The sequence below is a fragment of the Aquarana catesbeiana genome, linkage group LG11 (assembly GCF_042186555.1).
Source record: "Aquarana catesbeiana isolate 2022-GZ linkage group LG11, ASM4218655v1, whole genome shotgun sequence".
Lineage (NCBI taxonomy): Eukaryota > Metazoa > Chordata > Amphibia > Anura > Ranidae > Aquarana > Aquarana catesbeiana.
In genome coordinates, this window is record NC_133334.1 from 34257877 (window position 1) to 34284036 (window position 26160).

At 42.4% G+C, this 26160-nt stretch overlaps 1 protein-coding gene across 5 annotated transcripts in view; it reads left to right on the forward strand.

The window, feature by feature from the left end:
- LRRC4C (leucine rich repeat containing 4C) overlaps positions 1–26160 on the forward strand; it is a 1257118-nt gene that overhangs the window by 117386 nt on the left and 1113572 nt on the right. Inside the window, exon 2 of one of the 5 annotated variants that reach the window (XM_073604174.1) lies at positions 999–1154. The exons of the other annotated variants lie outside the window; for them this stretch is intronic. The gene's annotated coding sequence lies outside the window, so the exon portion shown is untranslated. The remainder of the gene's footprint in view (positions 1–998; positions 1155–26160) is intronic. 5 annotated transcript variants of the gene reach the window in all.

Sequence of the window (26160 nt, forward strand, 5' to 3'; positions counted from 1 at the left end):
CAGACTGATCAGGGAGGGATTATACTGGAGGATATACTGACCTGGGGTGGCTGTACTGGAGTACAGGCTGACCTGGGGGGGGGGGAGGATTGCACTAGGGTACAGACTGACCTTGTTTCTCCCATTATTAATACAATTTGCCCACATCCACTGTTCATCACGGGACACTACATGTGCCGCAATACTAAAAGGTGTCCCAGGTCTTTTACAATCCTATGGTGTATACTGCAAAAAAATAGAAAAATTGCTGTGCGCCTCTAAAGTGTTCGAGTTTAGCTTGATGAAATGTTGGCAACCCTTGGCACCATCCATCAGACTTGTGCTGGCCCTTCACCTTGCATTTGGACAGTACCCCATCATTTCCAATGGCGGGTCTACCCCAAATGTTCTCCTGTGTTACCCCCCTGTCACATGGATATCCAAATGAGGCAATAAGTGGCTGTACCCACTCATATTTTGCAGGTATGGTCCACTTTTGTCAGTATTAGGAAAGCACCATTGAGAAATGCCATTGCTGGACTGCATGTGGACAGGCTGCAAAGACGTTGCAGGAAATCAGCAGCACTGAGACGCAACAAAGAATAAAATAAAGATGAAAACAAGTACGGTATTTTATTACAAAAAAAAGCAATTAAATATCATTCAGTCAGTTTAGATGTATTTTAAGGCATAGTAGCAACAAAAAAAAACAGAATTTTAGCTGGAGGACTGTGCAGAAATCCATTTACTGTCTTGCGCCCTGCCTCGCCTTCCGAAGCTAGGCACATTCATTTCTTAGAGATTATATATTGCTGGGAAGCTACAGACAAGGATTTCTCTATCGTCCTGTTTGAAAAAAAAAAAAAAAAAAACACAATTTTTTGTGTGCCCTTGTAATAAAATGGCACGGAGCCCATTGTTCTGGGCGTTTGGCTGACTTTGCTACCAAACTGTTGAAGCACAGTGCTGTGATTGTGTTTGCTATTTACAAAGCGGTCCTGTTTGCTTTGTGTGTACAGAATCGGCGTGGAGTTTACCTTCCCAGATGCAGTGGAGCCAGGAAAATCACAGAGGTCAAAAAATAAGAACAGACACTCAATATTTGGAAGGGAAGTGCTGAATTGACGTGAGCCACATGCAAATCACCGACTGAGTCTTTGAACGAGATAGCGATGGTAAATCAAGTCTTCAAATGTATTGCACTGCACTGCTTTCACGTTAGTTCTGAATATCCATGCAAGCTCTGTATATACTGTATATATAGTTATATATATATATAAATATATATATATATATATATATATATAGATATATATATCTATATATCTATATATAGATATATATATAGATATATAGATATATCTATATATCTATATATCTATATATATATCGATATATAGATATATAGATATATATATAGATATAGATATATAGATATATAGATAGATATATCTATCTATATATATATATATATATATATATATATATATATATATATATAGATAGATATATTTATATTCAATAAATATATAAATAGATAGATAGATAGATAGATAGATAGATAGATAGATAGATAGATAGATAGATAGATAGATAGATAGATAGATAGATATAGATAGATAGATATTCAAGAACCGAAGTAAAAAAAAAAATTTTGCAAAAATAAAAAAACAGAGCGCACTGGATAGTGCAAGTAAAACCATTTTAATAATAAAAAAATGTAAATTGCATTTACGTAAAGTGACTTGACCAGTGCACATTACCAGAAATAGCTCATCTAAGGGGAATACCATGTCCCACCAGCAAATGTGAAGGCACTCTCACCAAAGAGTGGGCAGTGGAAGAGAAAGCAATCATGGATGGATAATCTGAGGTGGATGCTGCAATAATCATAAGCAGGGAAACTACCTTAAAGTGATATCAAAGGCTAATTTTTTGGATTAAATAATAAAAAAAAAAAGTTATGCTTACCTGCTCTGTGCAACGATATTGCACAGAGCGGTCCCTTACCTCCTCTTCTAGAAGTCCCCGCCGTCACTGTCTACTTCTCCCTGCTCCGAGTGCCTCCTTAGCTAGCCAGGTGCTTTGGCCATGCCCCCGCTCTCTCCTCACAGGAGTTTAAAGAGGTTGTAAACCTCCGAAAAAAACAAACAAACTGCAAGACAAAGGCATAATGAGATAGTATGCATCACATATTAGCTCATTATGAAATACTTACCTCAGAACGATGCCCTGAATCGTCGTTGGCACTCCTGGTACACGGCGGAAAATTCGGCTAGTCCCTACTGAACTGGTCAAATTTCAGTGCACAGGGGGCAACAGAAACCCATACAAATCCCATCCCCAACTACTCTGAAAGCTACCGGATGGAACATCTGCAGCCCCCCCCCCCCAGTTTAATCCTGCTTCCCTGTACCTTCTCTTCTTTCCTCTGCCACCTTCTTAGTAGTAAAATCAAAGACTGAGCCCAGATAGGTCTACCAGCCACCTGCTATTTTGGAGAAGAGAGACTGGAGTAGTGAAGGTTTGCTTTGTTGTAAATGATGGTGCGATAGAGAGCACAAGCCCACAACACAAGCCCACAGCTACACATCCTAGCTACTGCACTAGTCTCTCTCTGGCACGTGTAATAGCTGCTGGCTTGTGTTGCTGTGGACTTGTGTTTTTGGGAATAATAACACCCCTCTCCACCAACATTCAAAGCAAAGCAAGCCGTCAGCTACTAACGTAGTCTCTCTCCCATGAACGGCTGCTGGCTGATGGGAAGGTCTCTGTGTTTTCTTTTAAGTACATAGAGAGTGGCAGAGAAGCAGCGGCGTCTCCAGCTTTCATATTTAGGGGGCATATTTAGGGGGCACATGGGGGGCCCTTTATTACGATCCCACAACGGCCCTTTCACATGTTTTGCATTGAGCTCCCTTCCTACTGTATTGGGCCCCCCCCCCCAGGGTGGCAGAAAATAAGAGATATATGTCACCAGCATACCAAGAAGATATAAGGGTCCAAAGCAGTGGGAGAACTATCAGGGTTGCAAAGGTTGTCTTGCCACCAGGCCCTGGTGTTCTGCCACTGTGGGGTTCCCCAGCCTCCTCTTGCTGTCCTGCCCCGGCTATTGACAGCACTGGTCTGGCATCTCTTGGAATTTACAGGCTGGTTCTCCTGTCTTAAGGACGGGAGAAATCAGTCTGTTTTTTCAGTAACTGAGAGTCCTGGTGGAGTCCTTCCTGCAACTCGCTCTTCTCCCTGCCAATGAGGATGCAGGGGAAAGAGCAGATCGGGCGGCCGTGGTTGTGTGAGCGCTCGCATTATGCAGTGTCAGCGAGCAGAGGGAGGGGGAGGATTTACCCGCAGGAGCTAACTGGGGACGCTCTCCCTCTTAGACATTGCCTTTTTGTAAAAAAAATAAATACATTTTTTTTTAATTGGGGGGGCACATGGTGAGGCACAGCATAATGTTGGGGGGGGGGGTTCAGGGCCCCCTCCCCCCCCCTAGGGACGCCATTGCAGAGAAGGCACAGGGCTGAAAAATTACACAGAGGGTTGCAGAATGAAATGCAGTGGCTTCAGTGCTGGCTGTAACTCCTCTACAGAAACACCCATAAATTGGGCTTCAACCTGGGTTGGAGTTCCAGCACAGCAATGACAGAAATGAAATAGGATATTATTTCTTAACCACTTGGAAAGTGCACTGGGTCCCCCAGCATGCAACTTTTTCTTTAAGTAGGGCTCACAGTGGGCATCTGCAGGAAAATCACCTCTTCTTACCAGTCATTCTGTGCTGTGTAATCTCCCTTTGCTTTTGTGCATATAACTCTTGCAATAGGCAGCAGTGTGAATAAAACAGAGACGGGGATAGTCTATATCTGAATGATCAGGTTGGCTTGAGGGCGGAGTTGTGAACACAGAATGTTCCAGAATCATAGGCTTAGGGTCATGTGTTTCTAGAATACTAGGTTACCAGTGACCAAGTGGGATTTACTGATGTTGCCAAGAGAAAAATAACAATTCTGGGCATTCAGGCGATCTACGTTCAGATATTCATTGTCACGGGAGTGTACTTTTAAATCATTTTCACCTGCCAACATTCCTTTCATTCTTATTGTCCTCCTCGAAATTTGACGTCAATGTATCAAACTCTGATATATATCACTGATTTAAAGCATGAATTATGGCCGACTAGCATTAGCATATGTGACATATCATCCAGCTGACACAGTGTATAAATTACTTCAGTCTGTGAAAATCATTGTAGCCCGAGCATGCCAAACACCATCCAATAAAAGATAGACAGAAAGATAGTCAATTAACCAACTGAGCCATATTGGGGAATACATTTATTAAGGACAATATATACTTAGGTATCAATCAATGTTATCTATATCTTAAAGTGTTAATGCCATCTATAACTTAAATTATCGATTTCAGAACAATCATTTAATTTTCTAAAGATTAGTTGGGTCCAATCGACATTTTCTTTCAAGTCTAGTAATAAGAAAATTCAAAGAATCAGGATGGAATTTTTTTTTTCTAACAAACTTAATTCTAACTGTGAATGTGGTTTCCGTGCAGGAAAAATTGTATACATATTGTAATGAATCATGTTTAATGCATCTGGGATAACATTGAAAATAACAGGTGTAGATGAAATTTTAAGGGTTTTCGAACACAATTAGTTGACTTAAAGTGTTACTAAACCCAGGAGCCTGCATTCACTATATCTGGTCTCCCACAGTACACAGAAATGTAATTATTTTAGTAAATTTAAACTGCTAAATACCTTTTCTCATCATCAGTATATAGCAGCCTTGTGACTTCTATCAGTGTCCAGCTGAACACTGGTTAAAGCTTGTAGGCTGAGTTTTCATTCTACTCTGACTGTCCTATGAGGCTGCATGATGCCTGACTTTCTGTCTGGACAGTGCTGATTGGCCCCTGTGCTGATCACATGAACCCGCCTCAAAACAAAAACTCTCTAGCAACACACAGCAAACTGAGCATGTGCAGAGTGCCTCCATGGCTCTGTTCTATCAGCAGATGGATTGGGGACAGCCTTTTTACACAATGCAGTGGATTACCCCCTTAGGTTCCACAGTGAGTATAACAAGCATGCTTTGCTGCATATACAGATTGATTTTACTGTTGTGGGTTTAGTAACACTTTAAAGCGGAGTTCCACACAAAAATGGAACTTCCGCTTTTCGGAACCCTCCCCCCCTCCGGTGTCACATTTGGCACCTTTCAGGGGGGAGGGGGGTGCAGATACCTGTCTAAGACAGGTATTTGCACCCACTTCCGGCATAGACTCCCATGGGAGTCTATGCCTCTTCCCGTCCCCACCGCGCTGTCTGCTGGGAACACACAGCCCCCAGCAGAGAGCGGGGACCACTTGGGACGCGCAGCGCGACTCGCGCATGCGCAGTAGGGAACCGGGTAGTGAAGCCGCAACGCTTCACTTCCTGATTCCCTCACCTAGGATGGCGGCGGCAGCTGCCGAGAACCGAGCGGGTTCTCGGCGTCCCCAGCCGACATCGCTGGACCCCGGGACAGGTAAGTGGCCATGTATTAAAAGTCAGCAGCTGCAGTATTTGTAGCTGCTGGCTTTTAATATTTTTTTGGGCGGTGTGGGTGAACCCCCGCTTTAATGATGGCAAGAAAGATTGTATTTCTATATAAACATTGAAGTTTTATTTGACTTGTGTATTCTGTTCTGGGATACTTATTGTGTATCTTTTGAATTTGACTTCATTATGCAATGCATAAATATTTTTGTGCTGACAACTAGTGACATCCAGTGTACCTTTAATTTGTTTATTGTATTTCTGAAGTGGTACAATTCAGTTTACCTATCGGTTTACGTTGATTGGTTTGGTCCATAGGTGGACCCTTCTCTTCTTCCTTGTGTTCCTTCAGTTGGTTTCCAGTCTTTATGGTGGGTACAAATTCCCCACATTCAGGTTGCAATATTTTTACAAATTATATATCTAAAAAAAAAATGGTTACATATTGGGGTAATGTATTAAAACTAAAGAGTGTAAAATTGGATGCAACTGTACAAAAGAAACAAATAGCTTCCAGTTTTTTTTTTTGTCAAAGCTTAATTGAACAAGCTGAAGTTAGAAGCTGATTGGCTACCATACATGGGTCGAATTCCTAACAAATTTTCTTTCAAAAATTAGAAATTTGTAATGCAACCAACCAAGCCTTTAATTTCACCTCACGTTGCTACAGAAAAGAAATTTTGTGGCCGGGAAACTTCTTTTCTTTCCAGGTTACAGCTCATGTGCATTTCCTTTTCGATTATTTTTCTCGCACGATTCTCCCCGATCACTCAAATTCGATGGCCCACATGAAAAATGGTGTGAAATTCGAATGAAAATTCATAATTACGATTTTCGAGAGAAAACTTGTTTGGAATTGGCTTTAATCAACTCCTATGTCTTTTAAAAAGAAGAAATCTACCACCCAGAGTGAGGGATGTAAAGGAAAGAACTAGCTAGAAACCCGTGGCAAAGACACAGGCAACTTCTGGTGGCCTGAAGATTCAGTACGTAGGTCAGATAGACAGAGTCTCCAGGCCAGATCCAGAGAGTTCCTAGGTATGCTGGTCAACTTGGTCAGCATGGATATGGAGCAAAATATTTTTAAAGAATGCGAAACAGAAAAAGGACTTTATTTAGTAAAACGTAATACTTTTTCTTATTTGTGTTCATATTCAGGACACAATTTTTCCACAAATGTGTGTGCCTTCACAGTCATATCTAAAAACCTAAAAAAATTATCACATGATGAGGTTGACTTATGCCGTTTACACACGGGCAGACTTTTCCACCAGACTGGTCCGACGGAACAAATCCGTCTGACAATCCGACCGTGTGTGGGCTTCATCGGACCTTCAGTGGACTTTTTCTGCGAAAATCAGACCGACCAAACATGGAACATGTTTCAATTCTTTCCGACGGACTCGAGTCCGGTCGCAAAATCCATTCGTCTGTATGCTAGTCCAACGGACAAAAAAGGACGTTAGGGCAGCTATTGGCTACTGGCTATGAACTTCCTTATTCTAGTCCCTTCGTACGTCATCACGTTCATACCAACAGACTTTCGAACAGACTTTAGTCCGTTCTTGTGTGGGCAAGTCCGGTCGTCCGAAAACCTAACTCTGTCGAAAGTCCGTCGGAAAAAACGTCCGACCTTTGATGCTGAAAAGTCCGCCCGTGTGTACACGGCTTTACTAAAACTGCAGAGTGCAAAATCTAGGGGGAGCTCTTCTGCATAGAAACCTTCCAGGTTATTTGTCATAGCTTTTGTCATAGCTTAGGGGGGACATTTATTAAAACTGGTGCACACAGAATCGGGTGCAGCTGTGCATGGTAGCCAATCAGCTTCTAAATTCAGCTTGTTCGGTTAAGCTTTGACAAAATAATGGAAGCTCTTTGGTTTCTATGCAGAGCTGCACCAGATTTTGCACACTCCAGTTTCAGTAAATCCCCCCCCCCCCCCCCCTTAATTGAACAAGCTAAAGTTATAATCTGATTGGTTACTATGCACAGCTGCACCAGATTTTGAACTCTCCAATTTTGGTAAATCAACTATAGATGAAGGAAAAAACTAAGAACCAGCGGTAATAACAAAGGCAACTCCTGGTGGCCCGAAGATTCAGCCAAAATCCAGAGAGTTCCTAGCTGTTCTGGTCAACTTGATTGTCAGGGATGGGGATCAAAATATTAAGGCATGTGCAAGAGAAAAAGGACATCATTTAGTAGATGGAGTATTATCTTTACATGTGGACCACATTCTGGATGCAATATTTTTCACAAATATGAGTGCATTCACATAAATCTAAAAATGTAAAAAAATAATTAAATGTAGTCTTTTAAGAAGAAGGCAGAACCTGCGGGAGATAAAGGAAAGAACTAGCTAGGAACAAAAGCTTTTCCTTCTGTCAGTAATTATGAAATAACAGACTGGATCTCCCAGTGATGTTGCTGGGTATTAGTCTGGGTCAATTGCAGGATTAACCTGTTGTGATGTAGTGAAAGTACCGCGTCTGTGTGTCTGCTATTCCTCTTTTTGACGCCTTTCCAGACAGAGTCTTGTTAGACTTTAACCACTTCAGCCCCGGAAGATTTGGCTGCTGAATGACCGGGCCATTTTTTTGCAATTCAGCACTGCGTCGCTTTAACCGACAATTGCGCAACGCTGTTTCCAAACAAAATTGACGTCCTTTTTTTCCCACAAATAGAGCTTTCTTTTGGTGGTATTTGATCACCTGCGGTTTTTATTTTTTGCGCTATAAACAAAAAAAGAGCGACAATTATGAAAAAAAAAAAGCAATATTTTTTACTTTTTGCTATAATAAATACCACCCAAAAATATATAAAAAAAATAATTTTTTCCTCAGTTTAGGCCGATATGTATTCTTCTACATATTTTTGGTAAAAAAATTGCATAAGCGTATATTAATTGGTTTGCACAAAAGTTATAGTGTCTACAAAATAGGGGATAGTTTTATGGCATTTTTATTATTATTTTTTTTTTTCTATTAGTAATGGTGGCGATCTGCGATTTTTATTGTGACTGCGACATTATGGCGGACACATCGGACACTTTTGACACTATTTTAGGACCATTGTCATTTATATAGCAATCAGTGCTATAAAAATGCACTGATTACTGTGTAAATGACACTGGCAGGGAAGGGGTTAACCACTAGGGGGCGATGAGGGGGTTAAATGTGTCCTAGGGAGTGATTCCAACTGTGGGGTGGGGAGCTACCTAGCACATGACAGCGATCACTGCTCCTGATCACAGGGAGCAGTAGATCTCTGTCATTACACAAGGCAGAACGGGGAAATGCCTTGTTTACATAGGCATCTCCTCGTTCTTCCTCTCCACACTGCAATCGGGGGCCGTCTGAGAATATTGAGTTCCCGGGACCCGTGGGCATGCTCCCGCGGCATTCGGCACGCGCCCGAAAGGTGGCAAATTTAAAGGGATGTACCTGTACGCCCATTTGCCTGCCTGTGCCATTCTGCCGACGAACATCTGTGTGCGGCGGTCGGCAAGCGGTTAATAACACAAAATATAGTGAGGTTGATTTACTAAAACTGGATAGTTCAAAATCTAGCGCAACTGTGCACAGAAACCAATCAGCTTCTAACTTCAGCTTGTTCAATTAAGCTTTAACAAAAAACTGGAAGCTGATTGGTTTCTATGCAGAGCTGCACCAGATTTTGCACTCTCCTGTTTTAGTAAATCAACCCCAATGTCATACCTCCCAACTGTCCCTGATTTGGAGGGACTGTCCCTGATTTGGAGCAATGTCCATCTGTCCCTTATTCCTCCTCATTTGTCCCTCATTTTGGTCTGATCCATATAGTTGTATATAAAATGCACTTTTTATCTTTTAAAAAGTGTTTCCCAGTGCTAAACCTTTCATCCAAATTCTAAATTGCTGCATCTGTAAAGTTTAACCGCTTCATATCCGCGCTATTGCCAAATGACGGCAACAGCGCGGATCTACTGTACATTGCCGGGACTATGTCTATTGACGTCGTCCCGTGCACGAGCGGCCTGCGCGCCCCCTGCAGGGTGCGCGTGGCACGCTCGGTGATCAGCGAGTCTATGAGACTCGCCTGATCACAGATCAGAGTAAGGGGTCGGTCCCAACCCCTTACCACATGATCAGCTGTCAGCCAATGACAGCTGATCATGTGATGTAAACAGAGCCGGTAATCGGCTATTTTTTCTGCTCGCACTGACAGCATGAGGAGGAAAAAAAACAGCCGATCACCGGCGGCCGTGAGAGGGACATCAGTCCCGATCACGGCGATCATCTGCCCCCTGCCAGTGACACCTAAGAAAAGGGAGCAGTGCCGCTTACCAATGCCCACCAGCGTCACCCATGTGTGCCCACAGTGCCATCCACCAATGCCCACAGTGCCATCCATCAGTGCCCACAGTGCTACCTATCAGTGCCCACAGTGCCACCCGTCAGCGCCCACATCAGTGCCACAACAGTGCTGCACATCAGTGCCACCTATCAGTGCCCATCAGTGTCACCTACCAGTGCCCATCAGTGCTGCCAATCACTGCCCATCAGTGCTCCCCATCAGTGCCCCCATCAGTGCCGCCCATCAGTGCCCCCCGTCAGTGGTACCTATCAGTGCCCATCAGTGCCACCTATCCGTGCCACCCATCAGTGTCACCCATCAGCGCCCATCAGTGGTCATCAGTGCCACCTTATCTGTGCCCATCAATACCGCCTTATCTGTCCCCATCAGTGCTGCCTTAACTGTGCCTATCAGTGCCGCTTTAACTGTGCCTATCAGTGCCCATCAGTGCAGCCTATCAGTGCCCACCAGTGCCGCCTCATCAGCGCATATCAATGAAGGAGAAAAATTACCTGTTTGCAAAATTTTATAACAAACTATTAAACATGATTTTTTTTTTTTCAAAATTTTCCATCTTTTTTTGTTTGTTTAGCAAAAAATAAAAATCCCAGCTGTGATCAAATACCACCAAAAGAAAGCTCTATTTGTGGGAAAAAAATGATAAAAATTTCATTTGGGTACAGTGTTGTATGACTGAGTAATTGTCATTCAAAGTGTGACAGCGCTGAAAGCTGAAAATTGGTCTGGGCAGGAGGGGGGTTTAAGTGCCCGGTATTGAAGTGGTTAAAAGACCAATATAAAGGAATAGTAGTGGTAAAAAAATTGTGGATTTAATTAACCTTTTTTTTTTTTTCAAATGTACTTATTTGGCAACCAATCAGGAACATGGCCCCTTTAGGTTGATTGAAGCTGGATTTAGGTGGATCTCAGCTGTGTTGAGATGGTTAGGTTAGCTTCCATTTTGGGGAACTGTCAAGGTTTGATCGCCATATATTGTTAGCTACTACCAAAAACTTGGGGGGCAGTAATTCAGCATCCTGGTTTTAGCAGGGGACTAGACGAGACAACGTCTTCTGTCTATTTTTTAGGTTATATATAAAATGGATAATGAACAGTACAGCAATGTGGTGATAATCTAAAGTAATTGTAGGTACATTAAAGCGGAACTTCAGTAATTTTTTTCAACTTTCCATCTATTAAATCTTCTGCCCTTGTTGTTGTTTTAACTTTGGACAGTAAAACATTTTTTTCTGCCAGTAAATCTCTTATACAGCCCACTTCCTGTTTCTTGTCTGGTCATTAGCCTAGGCTTATGACATCATGCACAGCTCTCTCTCTCACTCTCGTGAGAGTTTGCCAGGAAGGGAGAAGGAGTGAGTCATAAGAGGGCCAATGAGAGCTGTGGAGCTGGAGGTGTGCCTCTGTGTGTCTGTGTAAATCCAGGAAGTGAAAAAGCGGCAGCTTCAGCTGCCCACAGTGAAAATGGCTGCAGCCAGACTCAGTGGAGGGAGATTTCTGCAGCATATTTGGCAAGTACAGAATCACAGTATATATAAAATAATATGCAAAGTGGTTGGATGGAAGCTTCAGAATGGCAAAGATGTTTTTATTACAAATTATGTGAGCAGACTGCAGTTCCTCTTTAAGGCACTTTGCACTTCTATGACAAGGCAATACAGATATGGAGAAATTCTAGGTAGCAGTGTGTTTGAGGAGTGCTAATAGACCCCCAGTGTCTCCATATAGAGGACCTGTCACCTGTCCATGCTATCACGTAGCTTGTTAGGTTGTTAGCCCTCCATGTTAGCAATACAGTTTAAAAGAGAACGTTAAAAAGTGTAAAAAAAAAAAGAATGTTATAAAATAAATAAGAATAATTAAAACTTCTTTTAAAGCACCCCTGTCACCCCCATACACACCCAATATAAACAATTTAGGGCGAGCGCTTGCATGTAAACACTTCTTGTGAGGTATCATTGTGAAAGTCAGTGTGAGAGCAATAATTCTAGTGCCATAATTCAGAGTTAACTCTAAACTGATAACCTGTAAAGGGGTTACTTCCTCTTTAATTACTTCACATTAGCTGCAGCTAGGGAGGTCATATTGTAGATCACATGTGAAATGGCCTCCAGGCCATTCATGCAGACCTCGCACCTCTCCTGAAGCTGCGGCATCCCCTTCTTGTCTCAGACGTCAGCAGCAGAAAGGAGGACAGAACTCCTCCAGATCCTATGCTTCTCTGTGCAGCCGCCGAGAGAGGCTCATCTTTGCCCTACCTGTCTCAGCAGTTGGTAGCAGAGAGGAGGACAGAACTCCTCCTACAGATCCTGCATCTTTCTGTGCAGCTGCAGCACCCCTTTGTCTCCGCCTCCTCTAGTCTCAGCATTCAGCAGACTCTGGTAGCTAACTCCAGCCCTCCTCCAGATCTTGCACTTTTTGCTTCCCAGCTTAGAGGCACACAGGTGTAGGTAATCCTTCCTTAAGTGCAGTAAATAAATATAACAGTCCAGATACTGGCAGAAAACATAGTCCAAAACTGGCATAGATTCAATATGAAAATTTTGTGATTCATCCCGAGTAAACTCAGTTCTTTTAAGACCCTATTTCTCCTAACATCTTGAGACTGTGCACTAAACTCCCCCAAGGGGAGTATAAAGGGAAGGACCAAGACTTACTCTCTGTAAGTGATGATGCCTGAAGCCTTCCTTTCCCTATGCTTTTCAAGGAGAAGTGATCCTAAGCTCCCGCTCCATCCATCTTAAATGGGGCTACCCAGAAACCTCCAGTAAAAGGCGGTCAACCCTTAACCCCTTCCTGCTGCCACCTCCCAGCCCTGGATTGAAATACCGGAAGGCAAAGGTAGGCATTTCGACAATGTGACCGTTGTGATTGGCTGTCACAGTAGTCTTATAATCGAAAACTCCTGATCGAAAATATGCAACAGGAGCTTTCCGTGACCTTGTAGGTACTGTGTTGGGAACGCACAGTGAGCTCGCTCTCAGCACAGTAAATAGTTTACCTATAGACCCATATATGTGGACACTCTGCGTTAAAGCCCACCCGCTGAGAGGCAGTATATATGCGTGCGGCTGCTGGGAAGAGCTCCCCTTCTTAATTCCTACATGTGGACATCCTCCATGAGATGATCAGAGATTGTTGATGTTCTACAGCAGCCATTCTCAACCAGGGTTCCTTCAGAGGTGGCTAAGGGTTCCTTGAGCTGTGGCTGATTTCCCTCCTGTTTGATGGTGCCTACATAGTTCTGAGCCAATGCCACTTGGAGGAGCCAATGGTACGACACCAATGATCTTTATATTTCTCTGTAAGGGGGCTATTCTTACACTGACCACCAAAGTAAGGGGCATTGTTCCCACTGACCCCCAATGAATGGGTTTTTAGCAGGGGTTCCCCCGAGACCTGAAAATAATTTTAAGGGTTCCCCTAAAAAGGTTGAGAAAGGCTGTTCTATAGGTTTGGTTAGGGACCATAAAAATACAGCAGAAGACACTCAAAGACTGGGGACGTCACTTGAGACTTTTAGAGACCACTACTATTGCAGCTCCTTTACAAATCAGTGATTCTACTCTCTCTACTGACTACTGAGGTCCAAGGGTCACACAACAAGTGAAAGAACCACACGTGGCCCTCGAAACTTAGAATGGATATCAAAGTCTAATAATATTTTATTGCTAAAAACCACGTCAACATAAAATAAAGTGCAGTCACCCAAGTTCAATCTCCCTAAAGATAAATTCTTTACAATCCTCCTGGGTGAAAGGCGTTTTCATTTTTTGCCTCGATAGTTTTCTGGACTTCTTGGATAAAACATTTTTATAGAAATGACCCTATACTTTCAAATTGGCATGAAGGAAAGATTGATGTCTCTTGGAACCTGTGATCACAACGTATAAGAAAGAATTGAATAAAATATTTCAACCTCGAGTTGGAAGTTTCAGTTTTGTGAGAACAGGGATCCAATAATGGCTCTAAAATTCATTACTGAGTCCCGAAGTTACCTATCAAGTATGCCAACTCTGAGCAGCCATATTTGCTAAGTGCTGACAGGTCGAACTGTCATTAGTCATGGTTTTAGGGTTCGGAACTTCTCGCTATTACAAAGTGAAACATTTTAACTGGAATAGGTGCCAGCAGTGGAGAAATTTGTCCTGTGACAGTACTAGCAAATCATTAAGGAAATATTGAGCCTACCTTAACTACTTGCCTACCGGGGCAATTTTTTTATTTTTTTGTACACATGCTAAATCTGCATTTTTTGGTAGAAATTACAGTAAGACTCCAAAAATTATACATTTTCAGAAAGTTGAGACCCTGGAGAATAAAATGGTGGTAGTTGCAATTTTTTTTATCTTAAACGACAGTTGGACAGCTATTTTTGAAATGCAGATTTTCAGAAAAGAATACACTAAAATGAATTTCAGTGCAAACAAACACAATGGGGTTGATTTAATAAAACTGGAGAATGAAAAATCTGATGCAGCTCTGCATAGAAACCAATCAGCTTCCAGCAAGCTGAAGTTAGAAGCTGATTGGCTACCACGCACAGCTGCACCAGATTTTGCACTCTCCGCTTTTAGTATATCCTCAACCTCAATATTATACCCAATTTCTTGGTAAAATATAAAAGATTGGGTTGTGTTGAGTAACTAGATAATACCAAACATGTCAAGCCTTAAAATTGTGCATGCCCAAGAAATCACAAAAAAACAAAAAAAAAAACAAACAAAATTAACAAAAAAACAAAAAAAAATAGGCGATGCTTTAAAAACCTGATGGGGTTTACTTCTTCTTTGTTTCCCTGCAAAGCTAAAGCATAATGGGCTATTATGCATCGCATAGTAGCCCATTATGTGTCACTTACCTGACACAGGAGACTGCGATGTCACCGCTGTCCCCTCTTCCACGAAGCGTCTATCTTCCTTCCGGGTTTCGCTGCTCCGGCGCTGTGAGTGGCTGGAGCAGCGATGACGTCACTCCGGTGCATGGGCGCGGGAGCAGTCGTCAGTGACGGCATGTTAGCCTTCACTAACGGCATGCTCAGTGCACTTGCACCATTGTCTACGGCGCGCATGCGCCGTAGACATCGGTGCCCCTTTTTAGGAAAATATCTCCTTAACCGTGTAGGTTAAGGAGATATTTCTTGCACCTACAGGTAAGCCTTAATCTAGGCTTACCTGTAGGTTAAAGTGGTCTGTAAGGGTTTACAACCACTTTAATTCTCAAATATTCGCAAAGATCACAAAAAAGACTCCAAAGTTAGTTATCACCCTCGTTCACATTGAACACAGTCAATTTCTTACAGTTGAAACACCTGCTCCAGTTTATTTTGGAAGGCTGGCAGGTTGCCAAGATTCAGCTTCTGTAGAAAATAGCTAAGATTTCAGTGGCTCTGTATTTTGAAGATGATTTTTTTCTACAATGCCCATAAGGCTACAGAGGTGAATGAGAGCTTGCTTACGGTTTACGGCTTGTTTTTAGAAAATGTAATTACTTTAGTGTGCAATGTCTGGGCACAGGTCCATTTTTAATATATTGATACTAAAGGATTCCATTGTGCCAACAAAGTTCGGAAGTATCAACGTAGGTACAGCATGGCCCAGAACAGGGCTTAGGTTGCCAATTTTGCTGTTTGATCACAGCAAAGCGTATGTTTACACTTCATTTTTATTGTTTGGTGATACATTTATATATACATATTTAAGACGATTGTTTCACTGTGTTTGGGAAAAAAAATGTAATTTTTTGGCTTGTATTGTATTGTAAGTTTAGCGTAAATAGCTTTTTTTTTGTTTTTTAGTTTTTTTGTCTTATTTAAATTCACATTTTTTTAGAAGTAAAGTGTCTTTACAGCACATTTACTGTATATGCATTACAACATTGCTCCAAGCTGGAACATGTACCCATGTAACATATCCATACCTAGAATTCTTCTTTAAAATGTAACTAAAGTCAAACTTTTTTTTTCATTTTGGATAGAGTAAGAGAGCCATTATTTATTTTTATTTTTTTTTTCGATCTGTGTCCTATTGGGGAGATTCCCCTTTCACTTCCTGTCCCGTAGCCAAAAGAAGAAGTGAGAGGAAATCCCTCCAAAGTGAAGGAATCCTTGTGTGTCATCAGTGTCATCAGAACTAGTGTCCCCAATGGAAGATTTCCCCTCTATTAGTGTTCTGATATCAACCCAAAATGTGGGATTTTCTTTTACTTTAACTTTCAATGATAATGGTAGAGGACACATAGAGAGGGTGAATGTCCCTAATGGGGGCACGGACAGCAATAAAAATTGACAGCGGCTCTAATTCCCCTCCACCTTAAGGGTCCTTTCACACAGGCTTTCCGATCAGGTCGGCCTGTCAGTTTTTCAAGCGGACCTGATCGGACCTTGCAGTCTCCTCTTTGGAGCGGCGGACACCCGCCGCCATCTGATCCGATCCTGTCCGCAAAATCCAGACGAATGGTGGTCCTATTTTTTCATCTGTCCCGCGGATCAGATAGGATCAGATGAAAATGAACAAGCAGTCCTTTTCCATCTGATTTCCCCATAGAGGATAGCAGGACTGTGTCCGTGTCCTCTCTGCACATTGGAGCGGACAGGACCTGTCATCCGCCTACTTAGCGGGGATTGCGGAGCGATCGCCCACTAAGCAAGCGGAATCCGCAAGACGGAGGCTTCCCTGTGAGAGGGGCCTTAAGTGGTTTTAAACCCAAAACCAAAAATGTTATATATATTGCAGCTTACCAATTATTAGATATGGTTGCTGCATTGGTTTTCTATTTCTAAGCATTTTTCCCTCTGTTTTCACCTGGTGGTCTGCTCAGTAACACACTTCCTGTATTAGAGCGCCCCCATTCTAGATGAAGGAGCACAGAGGGCACCTTTGGAGTCTGCAGTGGGGAGCAATGGCAGCTGGTGCTCAGTATTTTGGGGGGGACGGCAAACAAACCTCCCCCCCTCACTTGCACCGCTGCCATCACCACCACAGGGGCGGGTTGGGAGACAGACGGAATACCGCGATCGACACCCCCCCCACGCGGGAGACGAAACGGAAGGATTTTGTTGAAGAATAAAGTCAATCTATTCTCTCGAAAAATGAAAGCTTTTTGTTGGACACTTTAGGCAAAAACTCTTGATCCTCATCCTCTTGTCTCTTTATTTATTATCTGTTTTTATAAATAAAGGCTTATCATAATTAATAAAAATATAGCCCATGGAATACCTTTGGTTGTAAATGAAAACCTCTAGTTATAATTTTAAAAGAAATTGCTGATGATGTCCATGGAATAACCTAAGAGGCCATCTGTCTTTTTTCACTACCACCTCCAATGGAAGTTCTGACAAAGGAATTTTGGATAACGGCTGGATGACAGTCAACTTTTTTTCAAGGAAACCTGCCCAATAATGTATTATTAAACTATCTGTAGTTCAGGCTACAGGCCTAGAGTCCCTATGAGAGATTCTTTGGCAAGAACTGATAAGACAAGGATCTGGATTGTTCTTATTCTCATCGTCAAGTAGACCATTTCTACAGCAAGCCCTCAGAGGCAGCGGTTTAGACATTATTGGCTGTGTGTTGAGTTATTTTGAGGGGACAGCAAATTTACACTGTTATACAAGCTGTACACTCACTACTTTACATTGTAGCAAAGTGTCATTTCTTCAGTGTTGTCACATGAAAAGATGAAAAGAAGAAAATATTTACAAAAATGTGAGGGGTGTACTCACTTTTGTGAGATACTGTACATGCACAATATAATGCAGCTATCACATCTAAAAATTGGTAAGCTATAATATAATAAATGTTTGCTTTTGGGCTTAATACCGCTTTAAACTTACAGGACAGGAAGTCAAGGGAAATCTTTCTGATGGAACATTGATAACTAGATTTAAAAAAACAAAAATACTGAAAGGAGCTTTAAATCTCCACATGTAATCCAAAATCTAAGAAAGTGTTTTTGTTCTTGATAAAATTTAAACAATTTCAATATATTTCAGTTAGGGCTTACATCTACCGGTACTTTAAAGTAATAAAACATAAAAGGAGAAAAAAAACTGGTTGCCACAAGCATTGCAGTCAGTTCTTCTTCCAAGCCCTTGAAGCTTACAGTTGGAAACAATATATCCTGAAACTAAAAAAAGTTGCCTTTACATGCGTCCCGTATGTGTCTTAGGTAGTCTCTTCACATTGGCGGCAATAGCTGTTTTGCCCTTAGAAATAAATCGGGGCCTTAATTCACTTTGACGGTGCTGACAGCTCCCAGTAAAGGTAGAGTAGATGAAAAGCAGATTGCCTTCCAGAAATGAATCAAAGAGTCAGGCCTTAATAGGAGATGAGGATGCTCTCTTTTTTGGAGTTTGAGTGCTGCGGCCCTTACGTTTTGGATCAGCTGCATTAACCTAATTGAAGGATACACCGAAAAGGTCAGGTAGAGAGCTATCAGCCTTCCTGCTATGACAATGCAACTTGGCAAACAGCTGCTACTCTTCATTGCACAATGCAGAGGAAGGGTTATGCAACATCTGTGGATAGCAAACAAAAATATAACAAAAGAAAACATTTATCTTTCTAAACGTGGACCTTTTCCTGTTATGCCACATACTTAGTGACAATATAATTTTTCAGAAAAATTCCAATGCTTAATATTACAACGCTTTGCCTTTGCCTTGGCTGAGATGCCCCAGTGATCAAACTGCAGCAGGGGCTGATCTTTGTCTTTTGTGAACACAGCCAAGAACTGCACAGGCACCACAATTACCATCAGCCATTCTCAACAAGGGTCCATGGAACCCTAGTGTTCCCGAGGTTGCTAGGGGACCCTTGAGCTGTGACTGATTGACCTCCCACCTGATGGTGCCTACATAGTTCTCAGGCAAACACTACATGGCAGAGTCAGCAGCATGACACCTGTAATCCCATTAGCTGTCTGTAGGGGTGGAATTCTGATTACCACTGTAGGAGGAGCTTTCTTCCCACGGACCACCAGTATAAGGAGCATTCTTCTCACTGATTACCAATGTAAGGACCATTCTGCCCAATAAATACCAATGTAAAGGGCATTATTCCCACTGACTACCAATGCAAGGAGCATTCTTCCCAACTGACCAACAATATAAGTTACATTTTTCAATGACCACCAATGTAAGGGGCATTCTTCTCATTGATCACCAATATAAGGGCCATTCTTCCTAATGACCACCAAAGTAAGGAGCATTCTTCCCACTGACCACCGATCATAGGTGTGTGCAGCCTAATGCATTAAGCATGCTTAAGCTCAAACATACATGCATGTGTATGTATCTACATATATATGACCCCAGCACATTGATCTCCCTGCTGGCACAGTGAAAGAGAAGATGATAAACACTTCTCTTATGGCAGAGCCGGTAAGAGGGAGATCTTTCCCATGTTCCTGTTGCTACACAGAACGATAACAATAATGCGCATGGGGGGATTAGGGTGTGCCTGGGCACACCCGGCACACCCTGCGCGCATGCCTATGCCTCCGATTTAAGGGCCACTCTTCACAGTGACCTAGATAAATTAATTTTATCAAGGGTTCCCTAAGACCTGAATATTATTCTCACTGACCAATATCGTAAGGGACATTCATCTCGCTGACAACAAATGTAATAAGCATTTTTCCACACTGTTCATCAATGTAAATAGCATTCTTCTCACTGGCCACCAATGTAAGGAACATTCTTTTCACACTGGCTACTAATGTAAGGAGCATTCTTCCTACTGATCACTAACGTGAGGGACATTCTTCCCAATGGCCACCAACGTGAGGGACATTCTTCCCAATGAACACCAATGTAAGGGACATGCTTCCCAATGACCTTCAATGTAAGGAGCATTCTTCCCACTAATCACCAATTTAAGGGACATTCTTTACACTGACCTTGAGTAATTTTAACCAGGGTTCCCTAAGACCTGACGATTATTTCAACGGTTCCTTCTAGAAAAAATAGGTTGAGAAAGAATAATTTACATGATTGTGTTATCTCGGAGTCGGCATCTGTGCAGGAAGTAGATGCTGACCACAAAATATGCCTTAAAAAAAGATGGCACCATCCTTCTGGAATAAAAAGCAGTTAAAGGTATTGTCAGGGGATGTACTGTGATTTTTGTAAGGCTCCTTTCACATGGAGCAGAGTCTGTGTAAAAACCCCTGCTGAATTAGAGCCAAAGGGGACAGATGTTGGTTTTTGACATCCATGCCTTTTCAGTCAGTGCCTGGTGGACACGGGTGGACCGATGACATCTCTATGGGTGGCCAAATGTAAACAGACTCTGTTGTGTGTTTACATCAGGTTACCTTCAATCTGTCATGTTTAGGTCCAGAATAACGGAAAAGGATGCAGTATTTTTTCTTTTTTTGCTGGCCTGAACAGACTCGAAGGTAGGCAGCAGTAAATGGACACAAGTCAGTTTACATCCACCTGTCCATAGAGCTACATGGAGCTTCCAATCAGTTTTTCATGCAGACCTGATCATAAAGCCTACCTGCAAGGGCCCTAGGAAGTAATATTTGGTAAATAGTGTTAAAAGTATGCATTGCTTAGCTTGGATGTACTTGTGAAACATATATTGGATACTAGGTCTACTTTAAATTATTTTCTTGAAGAAAATTACTTCCAAATGCACATATACAATATAAGGAAAGGCACCTAAGCTAGAGCATAGCACAATATTTAGATGTATGTAGCGCTTACCCCTGTAAGGGTTGCTGCTTATCCACAGGTTCCTCTCCCAACTTAGTGCAGTGGCAGCCAGGTCCACAGCAACAGTCACTCTTTATGTCTAAATTACGTCTAGGGATTGTTTTTTTCTGAAATGTATTGCTGAATAAAATTGGATAGGGCATAGGGAGCTGTGGGATACTCCATTAACTCTGAACAGCAATGAGAGGACACTCTTCAATTTGGTGCTACTCCTTAGGACAGTCCCCTTTAGTAATAGCCCAGAACTAGGACTGCACTGAGACACAGTCGGAGATATCCCAGGCCAGGAAAGCATTAGTACTGACGCAGAAGGAATAGTAGCAACAACAGTCACCAGGATCCTGTACTCAGGTCTGTGCTCACAATGTCCCTGGATACTTGGATGCCTCTTTCCAATATCAGACAAACATTTCCCTAGTGAACTCTCTAGACCGGATCCTCAGTAAAATCCCTTGCTTGGCTTAAGAAATTTTCAGCAAACAGGCCCCCCCAGCTGTTGCATAGCTGGGACCTCCATGAGCAAAACTAGAATATCAGCTGGGTTGCCTGAAATGGCAGCAGCTCTTTAGGCTGGGAACTCTTCCTCCTGGACAAGAACCAGACAGCTCCAGACCGCAGCCTATTTATTCACTCTCCAGCCCCCTTCTGGGCACCCTCCCCCAGGGATCAGCTAAGGCAACATAAATATTTAGGTTGCTGATTTGCCTTTTCAGCCCACTGCATTCTGGAATCCTCCAGAAGACAGGAGAAACAATCAAACCTGCAACCAGCTAAGCCCAGAACAGCCCAAAGCAATCACAAACTGGTCAGCTGATTACAGTTGGGACAAAAGGCATTACATTTATCTAGCTTTCCAAGCAATCTATCTCAAAGGGTGCAACATGTGATTGATGCAGTGCGTTGCTCAAAAAAAAAAAATACAAGTGCATTATGTTTTGATTTTTGATTCTGAGTGAATGGGCTTCCTAAACATAACGTGCATCAACTCACCAAAACACGTGTAATAATACTCATGCGTCAATACATTTTCACATATTAATTTGTACCTAACAGTTGAAGTGATATCTTATATTTATTCCTTATGTTTTGTATTCCTCCACGCTACTTCCTACCTTATTTACTCACACCGGCTGTTTGTTTCTCCGAATGTCAACACAGAAACCAAGTCCGCAATAAATGACAAGACGCTTTGGGAAGATAGAGGAACAAACCAGCCAATTATCTGCTCTACGGCTTCACACAAACCGCCATAAAATTACTATAAATTACGTCTTCGGTGCTTGAAGAAGAAAATTGCCATGTACGATGCATGCCCTGGAAATCTGCTCCGAGATCTCACCATAATTAGACAGTGTGAAGTTGTGCTCAAGCCAACGTGGGCCGAAAAAGCCATCAAAAAATAGTATTCTCTTGAATGCCTGCATCAATATTATTGGGTCAGCTACGTAAAGGTGGTTGTGAATGGCTCCTACATTTTGGCCGATAGGCCAGTTGGGTGAGACTGGGCCATTGATAGTTATGTTTTGGGGATGGAAATGGTCAATGTCAGAAGTAGGGGTGAGCACAGTAATTTAAACGGAATTGATTCAGCTATAAAATTACTACTTTTTCTTTCAATTAACTTTAGTTGCAGAGGAAACTCGCTGTTTTGTTCATTGAGCTGCTTAAAGAGGAACTGCAGTCTGCTCACATAATTTCTAATAAAATTTTCTTCCCTCCAACCACTTTGCATAATATTTTATATATACTGTGATTCTGTACTTGCCAAATATGCTGCAGAAATCTCCCTCCACTGAGTCTGGCTGCAGCTTTTTTCCTGTGGGCAGCTGAAGCTGCTGCCTGTTCACTTCCTGGATTTACACAGACACACAAAGGCACACCCCCAGCTCTGCAGCTCTCGTTGGCCCTCTTATGACTCCCCTCCCTTCCTGGCAAACTCTCACAAGAGTGAGAGAGAGAGCTGTGCATGATGTCATAAGCCTAGGCCAATGACCAGACAAGAAACAGGAAGTGGGCTGTATAAGAGATTTACTGGCAGGAAAAAAATGTTTTACTATCCAAAGTTAAAACAACAACAAGGGCAGAAGATTTATAGATGGAAAGATGAAAAAACGACTGCAGTTTCGCTTTAAGCGAAATTTAATTTAAAAAAAAGAGAGATCCACAAGTCATGTTTTTTTTTTTTTTTTTGCTTGTAGTATAGTTTCATTCATTTAATGTTTTACATTCTACCTATTTCAGTTTTGTTTTTTGTTTTTTGTTTTTTTGTGTCTGTATTTGATTGTTATTTGTGTATAGTTGCTTTACAGTCTTCTTATTTTTCACTGTGTTTTTATTTTCTTGCTATGAAAAAAACATAAAATCATTTGGCTAATGAGGGAGCTAGATACTAGAAAGGAGCTTTCATAACCCTCAGATACAATTTACCCTGAAAAAAACAACAAAAATGCCCGTATTCATTGGTTAATTAACTATAACTTAGTTGCTAATTTGCTTATCAAAAATTATTTTACATTTTGTTTATTTTACATTTTTTAAATGTACATTTTATTTTTGGGGGACACATAAGGCTTTAATTAGGTACTCTATTATAACAAATCCCCTATTTATAGAATAATGTAACTATGTGTATAAATATTTTAATACTGTAATTGTAGCTTACTCTAACAGTATTAAACAGAGGCACACTACAAACTTCAGGCCGCAGTGGCGCCTGCAAACTGGAGGCTATATTTTTGTTACATAACATTTAACTTACATGTGATCACATGATCCAGAACTTTTGTTGGTTCCCAATTGATAGTGGAGTCCAGAGCTGTCAGTGGTGGCCCGATCTGAGATCTAGCAGCCATTAACAGCAGTCAAAGGAGAATACATCCTCATCTCTACAGGGCATCATTAATGAAAATGTTATTCTTCATGGTATAGACACCAAAGCGTTAAGTGATAAAAAATATCACCTAAAACAAAAACCTCGATAGCATAGTTAAAGCAGTTGTAAACCACTGGACTTCTTTTTTTTCTTCATGCATCGCATACTAGCACATTATGTGAAACTTACCTTAAAATGACGCTGCACTGATGGGCACTGATAGGATTAGGTGGCACTGATGAGGCAGCAATGGCGGGCACTGATGGGGTGGCAGTGGTACTGATGAGGAGGCCTTAATATGCAACAGCACTGATGATCACTGATAGGGGGCACTGACTGATGGGCACTGATTTGCACCACTGATAGGTGTCACTGACTGATGGACACTGATTTGCAGCACTGACAGGTGGCACGTACTGATGGGTACTGATATGCAGTACTAATGGCTGGCACTGATAGGTGGCACTGACTGATGGGCACTGATTTGCAGCACTGATAGGTAGCACTGACTGATGGACATTGATATGCGGCACTGATAGGGGGCATTGACTGATGGCCACTGATTTGTGGCACTGATGGCTGCCACTGATGGCTGGCACTGATAGGTGGCACAGACTGATGGGCACTGATATGCATCACTAATGGCTGGCACTGATAGGTGGCACTCACTGATGGGCACTGATTTGCAGCACTGATAGATGGCACTGACTGATGGGCACTGATTTGCAGCACTGATAGGTGGCACTGACCGATGGCCACTGATTTGCATCAATAATGGCTGCCACAGATGGCTTGCACTGATGGGTGGCACTTATGGACACTGATATGTGGCACTTACTGATGGGCACTGATTTGCAGCACTGATAGGTGGCACCATAGGTGTGCGCAGCCTCTTGCAATAGGGTGTGCACCCCAAAGCTCAAATACATATGCATGTGTATATGTACTGATAGTGTCAGTAGGGCAGTGGACAGTGTCAGTGGTTTTATTTTTATTCTTTTTAAAGTATTTTATTTTGTAACTTTTTTTGGGGGGATAAAATATTAGTGGTCTAAACAGGATGGAATATGCACCACACAAGGCGATTAGGGTGTGCCCAGGCACACCTGGCACACCCTGTGCGCACGCCTATGGGTGGCACTGATTGATGGGCACTGATATGCGGCACTGATGGCTGGCACTGATGACTGGCACTTATGGGCACTAATAGGGGGCACTGGTATGTGGCCCTGACTGATGGGCACTAATAGGTGGCACTTATGGGCACTAATAGGTAGCACTTATGGGTGGCACTTATGGGCAATGATAGGTGGAACTGATTGGTATGCAGTTGCACTGAAATGCAGCACTGATAATGATAAAATTAAATTGATAAAGAGTAGAGAATACAGGAGGCCATCTTGATACACCCTGCACTCGGCCTCAGTAAGCCTAGTCAGAATGCAGCAGCGGACATCTTGTTACACCCAACCCATATAGTCAGTGAACTATATGGGCTGGGTGTAACATGATGTCCGCTGCCGCCTTGTGACTGCAGGCTTACTGAGGCCTAGTGCAGGATGTACCAAGATGAGCGTTGCAGTGTACAGTCTCTGACAGAGACACCAGCCGTCACTTCCGTTAATGATTCTGACGGTCCGGGTCACCGATTCTGATGGGTGGCACATGCAGCTGTGACCCACACCCCTGCCCCATCCAGCTTACCTTCCACTTCAAGGACTCGCTCTCCACTGTGCCTTCTCTGCCCACTCCACCCACTGACTTCCGGGAGCCTCTGCATGCAAAGGTATCGTGTGAAGCATCGGGGGCATTTACTCAGGCAAATACTCAGTGAAATCCTAGTTGTAACCCATGTCAGATTTTTTTTTTAGCCATCTGTTTCCCATTGCGTAGATTTCCCTTCACTGCCTGTCCCATAGCTAAACAGGAAGTGAGAGGAAATCCCTGCAAAGTAAGGGAATTCCTAAGGGACTCCCAGGTCACCAGAACTAGTGTCCCCATTGGAAGATTTGCCCACTGTTACTTTTCTGGGGACAACCCAAAATTGGGATTTTCTTTGGTAATGGTAAACAGGACAAATAGAGAGGGTGAATCTCCCTAACAGGGGCTCAGACAGCAACAGAAAAACACTATCCAAAACGAAAAAAAAAAGTTTTGCCTTTAGTTATACTTTAAGTAGGTGACTTTAGTAGCTGGCTCCCATGATGCCATGTCAATACCCTTATGGTCCCATGTTGATGCCACAAGGTAGCGTGTGACGGCCAGGTCTGGAGGTCGACTGCAGGAGGCTCTTAATAGTCTTAGTAGTGTTTAGGCATGATGTTGGCATGATGTTGCCAGTGTGGGAAGATAGAGAAATCATGGAGAAGCAATGGTTTGGCAGGGGCTTCTGAGCATATGCTCCTCACACTACCATGTCCAGAACATATCCCCTCCTCATCCCCAGAGTTCAGTTTTAAGGTCCTGGCAATTGTTTTAACCCTTTAATACGCTATCCAAAATTTTAAAGAAACAACTTTTAGCTTTACATACATGTTAATGTAGAAGAGCCTTTCAGCTGCACTATATGAGCTTGTTTTTTTTTTTTTTTTTTTCCTGGTTCAGATTTTCTTTTCCTTGAGTGAGTCTCTAAGGCTCCAGGTCTGCCTTCTGTGACATTAGCTATTTAGGCTGAAA